The sequence below is a fragment of the Uranotaenia lowii genome, chromosome 3, assembly GCF_029784155.1.
Source record: "Uranotaenia lowii strain MFRU-FL chromosome 3, ASM2978415v1, whole genome shotgun sequence".
NCBI classification, from domain to species: domain Eukaryota; kingdom Metazoa; phylum Arthropoda; class Insecta; order Diptera; family Culicidae; genus Uranotaenia; species Uranotaenia lowii.
Genome location: NC_073693.1, coordinates 145358092 through 145370141, shown reverse-complemented (window position 1 = coordinate 145370141; position 12050 = coordinate 145358092). Strand labels below are relative to the sequence as shown.

Below are 12050 nucleotides of genomic sequence, written 5' to 3'. Positions count from 1 at the left end.
TTGATCGACTTTCTTGGAATTGTTTCTAGAAGAATTTTGGTGAAACACCCTATTTTTTTGGAATGAATTGTTAAGGTTGTCTAGAAAGATCTTTGGCAAGGGAGCAAGTGAACTAAAGTTTGAATGAATTGGAAAGTTCAGTTGTTATATTTTATAACGATGAATGTGCTACACTTTAAAGTTTTATAACCAAAGAAAATTTTATTAAAATTTAACAGTAATCGGATATTTTTGTGTTTTCATTAAAAAAAAAGGGTTCATAAGATTTCTTTTTAACTTTGCATCAATTTAAAAAAAAATCATTTAGAAGGGTAAACTCAAAAGTGATGGATTTGACAGTTATTGGTTTTTCAGATTATCCCCGAATTTTAAAATGTCATTCATTTATGCGATGATGCGATGATTCATTTATTGCGATGATTTTAACATATTAAAAAAAATTCAAAATATTCAAATATAAATTTTTTGTGACAAAAACTGCGATTAATAATTCACAAAACTTGGTCAACGAATATAATTCAATAGCACTTCTTGAAGCATTAAAAGCTATTTAAGCTTTTTAAAACAAAAATTACAGAAAAAAATTAGTAGTGAACTTATGCATTAAAAAATTGAAAATAAATTTTAAATGGTATGGTATGCCACCAAATACCATTTTGTAGCTCATTTCTTATAACAACTTTCAGCTAAAAACACTCAACTGGGTCATTCATTCCTATGAATGTTATGGAAAAAAAATTATTTTTTTAAATTTTTCACTGAAAAATAACTGTAACAAAAACTCTATAAATTCACTGTTTTTATTTTTCATATACAAATTTTAAAAACCTGATTTGATTTCAATGTTTTTTGATTTCCTTGTTTATTTTATGGAAACTTAAAATATTAGATATGTAAATTTGAAATAGAGTAACTTTATTTATTGCAAAAAAAATCAAATATCTAGGAAAATAAAAATTAAAAGACCTGTGAATAAATTTTAATGAATTTTCGGGAAAAAGATTTAAATTTTATGTATTTAATTTATTGTTATACACATCATTTTGCAGGTTTTTATTTTAATTTTAATTTTCCAAGATATTTGAGTTCTAAAGACTTCGTCGAAAATTTTCAGAGAATAAAAAAGTCTTGAAAAATAATAACAATTGTTGTTGCGGAGCTCCACATTTCTTCTTAATAATCAGATAAAAGGCTTTTGAAAAGCGTTAAGGGGGGGGGGGGGTGGTCTAACACTTTAAAAAAAAATCGATTTTTTATTTTCTTATTGTAAAACATTTCAAGAATGTTGTGTCAAATTTTCAAGTCAAATGAAGCAAAACTGTAGAAATTATAGGCCTTTATCTCCTCCTATCTAATACTGCAAGAAAGCAAGAGCAGAAACTTCAAACGCGTTTTTCTCGAAAGCACATTTTTAAAGTCCGTGGACATCGTCATTTGAAAACTACTTATCCGATTCTTTTCAAATTTGGAGCCTATTTTCAACATATAAAATATCAGACCCCAACGTTTTTCTTTTTTGTTTTTTTTACTTTGGGGAGATTTTACAGGTGAAAAATAGCGGATTTTTTCGTGAAAAATCGTAGTTTTTACTTCAAACAGCCACAAAAATTTCATAAATTTTTTTTTAAGTTAAATAAAAACGTTGGGGTCCAGAAAAACATCTATTAAAAATATTTTGCTCTGATTTTTTTAATTCAGATGATTCTGTGCTGAGATACAGTGTCCACCGCAAATCCTGTTTTCTAAAAGGCATCCTCGAAAGTGCTCCGTCACCGGCTCATTTTTCAATATTTTTCTACGAAAAAATTACTAAATGTTCTTTTAACAATGCTTTGATAATGCAAAAAATTTGAATACATTTGTTTGAACGATGGCTCTAGGAAAAAATCGTGAAAATGGTGTTTTTTTATACCCGTTAGACCCTACCCCCCCCCCCCCCCCCTTAAGGTACACCGGGGTAAGTAAGAACGGGTTTCGGGAGGTTTAACTTGAAATAAAACACTAGAAAATCAGGGGGGGACCCAATGAAAGGGTTAGTGGGGACGCGGACGGTAGATTTTCCTTTTGGTTTCTCAGTAAATTTTCAACATACTTGTGATTTCTTGGTTGAAAGCAGTGCTTAATTATGATAAAAGTGCCTGGTACAATTTGTCTGGTAATTATGGGTATTTTATGTTACAACACAGAACATATTTTTTCGAAAATACACACTCATTCCAGAATAAACAAAAACTTTTATCAAATTTTCATCATCCGAATGCTAAATCTAGCTTAATTATATTCGTAGACGGAATTTTTTTTTTAAATGTTTAAATATCAAGTCTGTATAAAGCCGTCTCCACTTCTCCCAGGAAGGGATTGGGGACAAAATTTTTGTGTTTTGTAAATGATAACTTTTTTCATCGTTTTCAATCGCCCTTCCTTCTCCTAATCCGTTATTTTGAATGTAAGGATTGTTTCAAGGTAGAGATGTGTCGTCTAGAGCCTGTAAGTTTACGAGAAATTTGCAATTGAAAAGGATGCACATCAACTCGACATCTTAGTAAAAAATAGAAAATTAACAAAAAGTCGCTGTGAATATCCGTTGTTGTCTTATGAACGGTAGACAATGTGCAACTCGAGACCCCATACACCCAACCTTCGGGTAGTGGTCAATGGTCATATCACGTCTTGTCTGCTACTACGATTCTATATCTCCCCGTGGTGCCAGCTGGGGTGCGAGCAACCTTAGCGGAAATCGGGTACCCAACCCCGGTAGTGGATGCTTTGGTCGCATGCAGACTGAGATAGGGGGCTTCGTACGCGTCTGTTATCCATGTCAGGGGCGGCGTGTGGAGTGCAACAACGTCCTGGTGGTGTTCGGGACCCAAAACAGCAACATCACGACAGTCCTCCAGCGAGCTAGTGGGGTTAGCTGCGGGCCTTGCGAGCCCGTGACTACAAAATAAAACATAAGCAACGAACAACGAACAACAAATTTCGGATGGAAATCGGCAAAAACCCACGCGACGAATAGGGACTAGCTATTGGAAGCTTAAAATAAGGAACTGCCGATCTCTAAATTTTGTGGGCAGTACCGACGTGCTCTCCAACGAATTGAAGAGCCACAAATTCAACATCGTAGCGCTGCAGTAGGTATGCTGGAAGGGCTCCACGGTACAAAAGTACCCAGATGGTCGTGCCATCTACCAGAGCTGCGGCAAGACACACGAGCTTGGAACAGCTTTTATAGTGATGGGAAAGATGCAAAAGCGCGTGATCGGGTGGTGGCCGATCAACTCAAGAATGTGCCGGTTGAGAATCAAGGGCCGGTTCGTTAACATCTGCACCATCAACGTGCACAGCCCTCACCTCGGAAGTACCGGTGACGAAAAAGACGAATTTTACGCGCAGCTGGAGAGTGAATACGACCGTTGCCCAAAACATGATATCAAGATAGTCATCGGGGATTTTAATGCTCAGTTCGGCCAGGAGGAGGAATTTAAACCGACAATTGGAAGGTTCAGTGCGCACCAGCTGACCAACGAAAACGGCCTCAGACTTATTGATTTCGCCGCCTCCAAACGAATGGCCGTACGTAGTACCTTTTTCCAGCACCGCCTCCCACACAAGTACACCTGGAGATCACCGTACCAAACGCAATCACAGATCGACCACGTTTTGATTGACATCCGGCACTTCTCGGACATCATCGACGTCAGATCCTGTCGAGGCGCCAACATCGAGTCAGACCACTATCTGGTGATGGTGAAGATGCGCCCAAAACTCTCCGTAGTGAACAACACACGAAACCGGCGCCCGCCTCGGTTAAATATCGCGCGACTGAAGCAACCTGAGGTCGCGGCAGACTACGCGCAATCGGTCGAAGCAGCGCTGCCGGCCGAGGGTGAGCTTGACGAAGCCCCTCTCGAGAACTGTTGAAATACCATCAAGACAGCCATCAACAGTGCTGCGGAGAACGTCATCGGTTATGTGGATCGAACTCGACGGAACGACTGGTTCGACGAAGAGTGTAAGAGAGTGATGGACGAAGAGAATGCCGCGCGGGCGGCAGTAGTGCAAAAGGGCACCCGTCGAAATGTGGAAAATCACCGACAGCGGAAAAGGCAGTGAGATCGAATTTTCCAGGAGAAAAAGCGCCGCCTGGAGGAAGAGGAGCTCGAGGAGCTGGAGCAACTGCATCGTTCCCGAGAAACACGAAAGTTCTATCAGAAACTCAACGCATCCCGCATCGTGCTGCAAGCCGAAATGTGCCGGGATAAGAACGGGGACATCCTGATGGACAATCGTGAGGTGATCAAAAGGTGGAAGCAGCACTTCGATGAACACCTGAACGGCACACATGCAGGGGACCAAGACGTGGGGGAAGGTACATTGCCGGCGTAGCCAACGACGTAGAGGAGCCACTTCCAGCGATGAGTGAAGTTAAGGAAGCCATTCGCCAGCTGAATAGAAACAAGTCGGCTGGGAAGGATGGCATCGCAGCTGAGCTCATCAAAATGGGCCCGGAAAAGTTGGCCGATTGCCTACACCGGTTGATAGACCGGTCTGGGACAAAGAACAGCTACCGGAGGAGTGGAAGGAGGGGGTAATATGCCCCATACACAAGAAGGGTGACAAATTGGACTGTGAGAACTACCGAGCAATCCCTGTCCTCAATGCCGCCTCGAAAGTGTTGTCCCGAATCCTACTCCGCCGCCTAACGCCACAAGCAAACAGATTCGTGGGAAGTCATCAGGCCTGCTTCATGGAGGGACGGTCAACGACGGACCAGATATTCACATTACGGCAAATCCTCCAAAAATGCCGTGAACACCAAGTCCCTACGCACCATCTATTCATCGACTTCAAAGCCGCATACGACACACGATCAACCGTAACGAGCTATGGAAAATCATGGACGAGAATGGAGCTATGGAATGCTATGGAGAACGGCTTTTCCAAGAAGCTGATCAGACTGATAAAGGCGACGATGGATGGAACGCAGTGCTGTGTGCGGATTTCGGGTGAATTGTCGAGCTCATTCGAATCGCGCAGGGGGCTTCGACAAGGTAATGGGCTATCCTGCATGATGTTCAACGTGGCGCTAGATGGTGTTATTCGACGAGCGGTGGGCGAAATGCGGGGCACGATTTTCAACAGATCCAGTCAACTTATCTGCTTTGCCGATGACATTGATATAGTCGGCAGATCATCTGCGGCGGTGGAGGAGATCTACCGCAAACTGAAACAAAAATGTCTTTTGCCTTATGCTGGATCATAGCATCGAGGTTTTCTTCAATGTACAGTAAACAGGTGTCTCAGCTAATAGCCGTGGTTTTCTATGCAGTTTCAAGTTTGGAAAATTACTCACATATAAGAGGAACTACCGGAGACCTTAATTACTTCCTTGTGCCACTCCAACTTCGAGAGGTCGGAGGTCACTTTTCAAACCGTTTAGCATCACATCTTGGTTTCTATTTGACAATAAGCATTTTATGAGGTCATGAGCTTGTCCGCGTAGTCTGGAGAAATCCAGTTTTTTTTTTTCAGAAAGATAGTCACGGTGTCTCTGGGAGAAAACCTTATTTTCGAACATTAGCATCGCCCCTTTGATTTAAGCCCAAATTTGAAATAATCCCTTGGGGGGTCTCCAGCAATTTATTTTTTTCAAAGAGTTTAACCTTTTCGAAGGTGTTTTTTAAAGACAAAGTCATACTAATCACTGTGAAAACGCTCGGCTTACCTTTAGCGTTAATCCAACTCCATATGTCAAAAACATGATATAATAGAAAATTTCTGTAGCTACAGTTAAGTACAGGACATCAAAGTGGTACAAATTAAGCGAAAAGATTTGTAATGTGACAAACAGAGTTATTATTATTTCATTCGAAAAATCTAATAAAACTTATCATTACTGATTGTACCAAGGATTTCTTTTTATTTTTCCAAGATTTTTATCTTTTATTTATATCCAATCCTAAAGATCCAGTGTAATCCAGGGACAATAGCCTTTAGTTTTTGCTTTGATTGTATAAGTTGTTGTACATTCATCTTTTAAACTTTTGTATGCTGTAATAATTTGGGTTAGGCGTTCATGGGGTGTGCAGGAATTCATATTCCTTACCTAAATACGTTTCGAAATTTTCATCAAGTGAAGCATTTTGAACGACTATTTTGTCAAGTTCCCATGCGCATATAGTTATTTGAAAATTAATTGATGATATTTTACAGCAACGATCACTGATATCTGTGAATAGTGTTTTGTTTATAATTCTTGATTTAACAGCTTCGGAGCATATATCGTGACAAAATAATACATAAAACTACCTTCTGTCTTCGATAGAAATGATCATAGAGTATACACTAGAGTGCCCCAAATGACCCGACTTTTGAAAAAGTTATACGTTGCAGGCTAAAATTGATCCTTGGCCTAGTACAAGATCTCATGCCAAATTTGGGCCAGAACGGATCACATTTAGCGGTCGCTCAAAGAGCCTGAAGTTTGTATGGGATTTTGAGACATTTTGTTCGGAAGAAACATGCAAAACCAGTTTTTCATAAATAACTTTAGTTCCTGTCAGCCGATTTCTTTCAAAAACGGATTTTCTTAAAGCCTAAACTATGAAAAATATTTCATGCTAAGATTGCATTTCGATAAAAGTTAAGATAAAAAAGTTATAAGGCTTCAAAAATGGGCTAACTTTTTTAACGGTGGTATTCAGCACAGTTAATGAGGCGTCAATATGTTCGACCGTCTCGACTCATTAACAGTGATGAATACCATCACTCATTTTGGTGGGTTGTGCCAACGTAAGAACTTTTAACTACACAAATAACACACGACGTATTACAGGACACGACACTTAACGTTCTTACTAACGGAAAAAAGGAACTAAAATTACCTTTTTGTCGACCGGTTTCGGGCTCGATGTTGCCCATCTACAGGACGATGTCCGACTGATTACGTTGAAGAAAAACACTAACACAGCATCATACTGTCACGCAGTATTTGTCGAAGAGGGGTTGGTTTTTATACATTTTTGTTTGCCAGGTTGAAAAGCGGCGAAATGATAGGCGCGTCATCCTCGTTCATTAAAGGCCTCTCTGAAGTCGTGATGTACATCGATTCCCAGGCGTTTAAATGTGACGCTTTTCGAACACATTTTTTGAATTTCACCTTTTTCCAATCTATGGAATGGTTGAATTCTGATGCATGGGCGGCTACACTAGATTCGTTGGATCGGCCAATCTGAACGGTTACGATGAAGAATTTGTGTATAAAATCCTACGCAAACACGAAAGAAAAAGGTTCCGAAGTAATGCCACCACTTTCAAACCAGAAAAGGAAGAATCCCAAAGGGTCAGTTTGCCGTTCCACCCACCACTGACCAATGGTATTCGGAAGATCCTCTCCAACCACGGTTTGAAAGTGGCTTACAAAAGTTCCAACACCCTAAAAGATCGTTTGGTTTCACTAAAGGATAAGGTGCCTCCGGAGGAAAGATCTGGTATCTACGAGATACCTTGCGAGGCCTGCCCGGCGGTCTATATTGGCCAAACAAGGCGCAAATTTAAAACACGGATAAAGGAGCATAAAAACGCCGTAGAAAACAACAGATCCAACGAATCTAGTGTAGCCGCCCATGCATCAGAATTCAACCATTCCATAGATTGGAAAAAGGTGAAATTCAAAAAATGTGTTCGAAAAGCGTCACATTTAAACGCCTGGGAATCGATGTACATCACGACTTCAGAGAGGCCTTTAATGAACGAGGATGACGCGCCTATCATTTCGCCGCTTTTCAACCTGGCAAACAAAAATGTATAAAAACCAACCCCTCTTCGACAAATACTGCGTGACAGTATGATGCTGTGTTAGTGTTTTTCTTCAACGTAATCAGTCGGACATCGTCCTGTAGATGGGCAACATCGAGCCCGAAACCGGTCGACAAAAAGGTAATTTTAGTTCCTTTTTTCCGTTAGTAAGAACGTTAAGTGTCGTGTCCTGTAATACGTCGTGTGTTATTTGTGTAATGAATACCATCCTTAAAAAAGCTAACCCATTTTTAAAGCCTTATAACTTTCTTATCTTAAGTCTAATTGAAATGCAGTCTTCGGATGAAATATTTTTCATCATTAAGGCTTTAAGAAAACCCGTTGAAAGAAATCGGCCGACGGGAACCAAAGTTATTGATGAAATACTGGTTTTTCAGCCCTCACCTCGGAAGTACCGGTGACGACAAAGACGAATTCTACGCGCAGCTGGAGCGTGAATACGACCGTTGCCCAAAACATGATATCAAGATCGTCATCGGGGATTTCAATGCTCAGGTCGGCCAGGAGGAGGAATTTAAACCGACAATTGGAAGGTTCAGCGCGCACCAGCTGACCAACGAAAACGGCCTCAGACTCATTGATTTCGCCGCCTCCAAACGAATGGCCGTACGTAGTACCTTTTTTCAGCACCGCCTCCCACACAAGTACACCTGGAGATCACCGTACCAAACTCAATCACAGATCGACCACGTTTTGATCGACAGCCGGCACTTTTCGGACATCATCGACGTCAGATCCTGTCGGGGCGCCAACATCGAGTCGGACCATTATCTGGTGATGGTGAAGATGCGCCCAAAACTCTCCGTAGTGAACAACACGCGAAACCGGCGCCCGCCTCGGTTAAATATCGCGCGACTGAAGCAACCTGAGGTCGCGGTAGACTACGCGCAATCGGTCGAAGCAGCGCTGCCGGCAGAGGGCGAGCTTGACGAAGCCCCTCTCGAGGACTGTTGGGATACCATCAAAACAGCCATCAACAGTGCTGCGGAGAACGTCATCGGTTATGTGGAGCGATCTCGACGGAACGACTGGTTCGACGAGGAGTGTAGGAGGGTGATGGACGAAGAAAATGCCGCGCGGGCGGCAGTAGTGCAAAGAGGCACCCGTCGAAATGTGGAAAATCACCGACAGCGGAAGAGGCAGCGAGTCCGACTTTTCCAGGAGAAAAAGCGCCGCCTGGAGGAGGAGGAGCTCGAGGAGCTGGAGCAGCTGCATCGTTCCCAAGAAACACGAAAGTTCTATCAGAAACTCAACGCATCCCGCAAAGGCTTCGTGCCGCAAGCCGAAATGTGCCGGGATAAGGACGGGGGTATCCTGACGGACAATCGTGAGGTGGTCAAAAGGTGGAAGCAGCACTTCGATGAACACCTGAACGGCGCACATGCAGGAGATCAAGACGGTGGGGGAAGGTACATCGCCGGCGTAGCCAACGACGTAGAGGAGCCACTCCCAACGATGAGTGAAGTTAAGGAAGCCATTCGCCAGCTGAATAGAAACAAGTCGGCTGGGAAGGATGGCATCGCAGCTGAACTCATCAAAATGGGCCCGGACAGGTTGGCCGATTGCCTACACCGGTTGATAATCCGGATCTGGGACATAGAACAGCTACCGGAGGAGTGGAAGGAGGGGGTAATATGCCCCATCTACAAGAAGGGCGACAAATTGGACTGTGAGAACTACCGAGCGATCACTGTCCTCAATGCCGCCTACAAAGTGTTGTCCCGAATCCTACTCCGCCGCCTCACGCCACAAGCAAACAGATTCGTGGGAAGTCATCAGGCCGGCTTCATGGAGGGACGGTCTACGACGGACCAGATATTCACATTACGGCAAATCCTCCAAAAATGCCGTGAACACCAAGTCCCTACGCATCATCTATTCATCGACTTCAAAGCCGCATACGACACGATCGACCGTAACGAGCTATGGAAAATCATGGACGAGAATGGCTTTTCCGGGAAGCTAATCAGACTGATCAAGGCGACGATGGATGGAACGCAGTGCTGTGTGCGGATTTCGGGTGAATTGTCGAGTTCATTCGAATCGCGCAGGGGGCTTCGACAAGGTGATGGTCTATCCTGCATGATGTTCAACGCGGCGCTAGAAGGTGTTATTCGACGAGCGGTGGGCGAAATGCGGGGCACGATTTTCAACAGATCCAGTCAACTTATCTGCTTTGCCGATGACATTGATATAGTCGGCAGATCATCTGCGGCGGTGGAGGAGATCTACCGCAAACTGAAACGCGAAGCAGGAAGGATTGGGTTGATGATTAATACGTCCAAGACGAAGTACATGCTGGCCTGCGGATCCGAGACCGACCGAACCCGCTTGTCCAGTAATAACAAGGTCATGATCGACGGCGACGAGCTGGAGATAGTCGAAGACTTTGTCTATCTCGGCTCACTGGTGACCGCAGACAATGACACCAGCCGTGAGATCCGGAGGCGAATTATCAGCGGAAGTCGTGCCTACTATGGACTCCACAAGCAACTGCGGTCGAGAAGACTTTGCCCTCGTACGAAGTGTAACCTGTATATGACGCTTATTAGACCGGTTGTTCTCTACGGGCACGAGACATGGATATTGCTCGAGGAGGACCTGCGTACACTCGGAGTATTCGAGCGACGAGTGTTAAGAACCATCTTTGGCGGCGTACAGGAGAACGGAGTGTGGAGGCGAAGGATGAACCACGAGCTCGCGCGACTCTACGGCGAACCCAGTATTCAGAATGTGGTGAAAGCTGGCCGGATACGCTGGGCGGGACATGTTGCGAGAATGCCGGACGACTGTCCTGCAAAACAGGTGTTCGCTACGAATCCGGTAGGAACAAGACGAGCGGGGGCGCAACGAGCGAGGTGGTTAGACCAAGTGGAGCGTGATCTGGCGAACGTGGGGTGCCCGAAAAATTGGAGAACGGTTGCTATGAACCGAGTGAATTTTAGGAATTATGTTCGTCAAGTTATGTCGTGAGACGGAATACTATGTAAATAAATAAAATAAAACTGGTTTTTCATGTTTCTCCCGAACAAAATGTCTCAAAATTCCATACAAACTTCAGGCTCGTTGAGCGACCCCTAAACGTGATTCGATCTGGCCCAAATTTGGCATGAGATCTTGTACTAGGCCAAGGATCAATTTTAACCTGCAGCGCATAACATTTCCGAGGTTTTGAATTTCCCATACAAATTTGGGGCAGTCTAGTATACACCATTATTTTTTTTTTTGGGTCTTAAGGATGAATCACCCTAAGGGATGAAAATCACGGAAAAAACATACCTTTACTACCGTGCTATTGCTTATTTGCTACAGTGTTCTCCGATAATTTTAAGGCTATTTCTAAATAATTTTTAGTTATTATTTTTAAAGGATGCATAATACATCAAGGCTCACAAATGTAAAATTTCAAGTTCTTAAGAAAAAAATATTAGCGGAATCTAGACAAATTTATTTGTGTATTTTTTTTCGCAAATCTTCCAAAAAAGTTGCTTTAGATCCCCCGATCGAGTCTCCTCTATAAGGTGGCAAATTTTCAGAGATGCCGATTTTCTCATTATTCTGAAAAATACACTGTGATAAGCTTTCTAATAGTAATCACACTTCCAATAAACTTCATTATAAGACATAGTTTTTTTTAACTTCAATTATCTGTAAGTTCAAACTTGTGAGCGATTTGCGTTAGTCGCCTTCGGTGTAGTTTGTTTATCCGTTGACTCAAAGATTTTGTGAGAAAAGTCAAATGCAAAATTCATTTTCTATGATAATAAGCTTTTTGCGTTTTAATGCCAGATATTTATTACTTGTGAAGAAAGGCATGCTCTGAAAAATAGAATTAAACGTTTTGCATAAGCAGCTGTTTAAAAATTAAAGCCAGAAATTACGTCCTGTTTCAGAAAACTATAAATGCAGAGCCAGAGTTAGCCAGAAGCACTGAAATTTCAGTCACCAAGGTTCCGGAATATTGCCCTATTTTTGGAATACCCTATTGCACATACTATTATGAAGAACTGCGATAAATTGAGGAGTGGTCATTGAAAGTAGTCGAGGTGAAATAATCCGTAAAAATTCAAGCCGACAACGTTAAAAGAGAAATCAGTTTCCCAAGATAGTTGAAAATCAAAAATTTCAAATTATGATTTCAGTTCAATAAAAATATGAACATGCTGTTTTAATCGCCTAATAACGTCGTGGTATACCATAAAATATTGTTTCGAAAAGTCAGTAAAACTTTC

At 42.3% G+C, this 12050-nt stretch overlaps 1 protein-coding gene across 3 annotated transcripts in view; it reads right to left on the bottom strand.

Annotated features, from left to right (window-relative positions):
* Positions 1-12050, bottom strand: part of LOC129757291 (filamin-C) — a 222230-nt gene that overhangs the window by 94782 nt on the left and 115398 nt on the right. The gene's annotated exons all lie outside the window — the stretch shown is intronic.